The sequence below is a fragment of the Cynara cardunculus genome (genome assembly GCF_001531365.2).
Source record: "Cynara cardunculus var. scolymus isolate 2C chromosome LG 14, CcrdV1, whole genome shotgun sequence".
Classification (NCBI taxonomy): Eukaryota; Viridiplantae; Streptophyta; class Magnoliopsida; order Asterales; family Asteraceae; genus Cynara; species Cynara cardunculus.
Window position 1 is genome coordinate 8,550,506 of NC_037541.1, and position 2,692 is coordinate 8,553,197.

At 40.7% G+C, this 2,692-nt stretch overlaps 1 non-coding gene across 1 annotated transcript; it reads left to right on the plus strand.

The window, feature by feature from the left end:
- The first annotated feature begins 1,303 nt into the window (after positions 1-1,303).
- LOC112527063 lies at positions 1,304-1,410 on the plus strand. The gene has a single exon (XR_003070684.1). It is a non-coding gene; the product is annotated as a small nucleolar RNA R71 (small nucleolar RNA).
- The last annotated feature ends 1,282 nt before the right edge of the window (positions 1,411-2,692 follow it).

The window sequence follows — 2,692 nt, forward strand, 5'->3', positions numbered from 1 at the left end:
TTGCTCAATTGCTTCAACAAGGGGTATGTTGATGCGCAATTCTTTAAACACATCCAAGAACTTTTTAAAATGCAATTCCTCTTTCTGATTCCTTAACCTTTGGGGGTAAGGAACATAAGGATGGATTGGTTTTATCACATTTTTGCTTGGAGGTGTTGAGCAAGATGGGTCTTGAATGTCCTGAGTCTTTGTGGTGCTCTTGAGTGGTTCTGGTGGAATCTTATTATCAAGCTTAGGTGTCTATACAACCTCAGTCCCTTCTGACTTCTTCAGAGTCTCCTCTGGAAAAAGTAAAGGGAAGTCTGATCTAGAGGGAACAAGAGTAGTGGTCTCAGATGTTTGCTTTTCTAAAAGTGGGACCGGTCCTTCTTTGAGAGGGACCGACACTAGATCACTAGGTTCTGACAGTCTTGGTGTATTATATTTCTGCACTTTTTCCGTCAACTCCTTTCCACTCCTAAGAGTTACTACTTTCACATGCTCCTTTCCTAGGTCTCTAGGGACTTCTGTATTACTAGGCAAGGTTCCATGGGCTCGACTATTCTGGTTAAGAGCAAGTTGACTGACTTGAGTCTCTAAATTCCTGATGGCAGCACTTTGTTGATTAATCAAAGCTTGATTTTGGGCCTGAGCCTGCGCTAAAAGCCCTTTAATCATTGCTTCCAAAGAAGATGATGATTATGCCTGTGGAAGAGGTTTGTTCTGAAAATGTGGCTGAGAATTTTGAAAACTTTACTGGTGGTTCTGAGAGTTAGAACTGTTTGCATGATGCTGTGGTTGGAAATTAGAAGTTCCTTGCTGCTTATGGACTGGTGGATTAAGGCTGGGACTGGTCCAAGAAAAGTTTGGGTGCTGTCTCTAACTGGCATTATATGAGTTAGAGTATGGATTAGATCTGTTTTGAACATAATTTACTAATTCAGAATTATGAGTACAATGTTTATATGAATGATCCCCACCACAGCACACACATTGCACAGATAGGACTGTTGGAACAGATGTGTTAGCAGCTTGCTATACTCCCTGACCAGAAGTTAAATTTTTCAATAAATTGGTCATGGAGGTAAGCTGAGCTGTTAATGCAGTATATGCATCCATCTCATGTATTTTTTTAGCAGTCTTTTTCTGTGGCTGGGCCCGTGGGTCAGCCCAATGCCCATTGTTTACTGATATCTCTTCTAGGATCTCATATCCCTGATTATAGGTACTGGCTGTAAAGGCTCCGCCTGCAGTCGCGTCAAGCATTTGTTTTGCCATGGGACTTAACCCATTGTAAAACGTCTCAAGTTGAATACAGTACGGAATGTCATGGTGTGGGCATTTCCTTAACAGCTCTTTAAACCTTTCCCACGCATCAGGAACAGCTTCATCATCCAGTTGTTTAAAAAGACAGATTTCATTTCTGGACTTAGCGTTCCTTGTTGGTGGGAAATATTTTCGCAAAAACATTTCCGCCATGTTACCCCATGACGACACAGATCCTGGTGTTAAAGAGTTAAACCATGCTTTTGCCCGATCCCGTAATGAAAATGGAAATAAAGTAAGTCTGAGAGCGTCATTGGACACTCCCGGGATCAGGAAGGCATCTGTGATTTTCATAAAAGACTTTAAATGAGAATGTGGATCTTCTGAGGACAGTCCAGCAAATTGGCCATTAGTCTGTAACATGTGAAACATTATCGGTTTTAGCTCGAAATGGAGAGCGGTCATATGTGGTCTAACTATCYCAGAATTTAATTGCTCAAAATCCGAGATAGCATAATCCATGATCCTTCCATTTTTGGAATTTGCCAGATTAATGATGTTYGRAGTTTGTGCCCTTTGTTGCTCATTAGGGTCCGATTCTGTGTCCAAATTATTATCATTTTCATGATGTGGGTTTCCTTGGTGAAAAATTGGGAACGGTGGTATTTGCACAAAAATTGGCGGTTGATTTTCCAAATATGGTACTTCCGGAATGTTGGGAGCAGGTAACTCCATGTTGGGAGGGAGTAGAGCCTGAAATGCTCTTTGAGCCCTCCTTCTATGGTGAAACGTTCTCTCAATGTCTGGATCAATTTCAAAAAATTTCCCGCGATGTGTTCTTGGCATACACCACTTTTCAAAAACTGGTACTAGAAAAATCAAGTCTTTTACTTGACTCAAAAGAAAACTTTAAGCTTGCCTATCCCCGGCAGTGGCGCCAAAAACTTGGTCAGTCAAATCCTTTACCTTTAGACTTAATGAAATTGGGCCACAAAGCAAGTATACAATACGGCCCAACGTCGTCTTTCCAAGTAATAAAGTGGTACAAGTACCAGAATATCGTCCACAGGGATTGGAGCAAAAGTTAAATAAGAGTCCAATAAAAGAAAAGATTTCAGATGACGAAAACGAAGACTTTAGTTTGATTCCAAGTTAACACAGGTAATATAACAGAATAATAAAGCAGATTAATAAAGCAGAATAATAAAGGTAGCACGGGTGTAAGATTTGGGGTGAAACGTAAGCACGAAATCCAACAGACAAAGTTGTGGAAGGACCGGTCCCACCATTTATCTTGAAGGTATTCCTCTCGGACTTCACCTTTGCACTATATTATAGCTTTGCACCCATATCTCTATGTGGTGTTCGGACCACGGATAGTGACAAAATGGTGTCTTCAAGATATATGGCTAAACAAATCTCTTTGTTAAAAATCACTCTTTCGAGC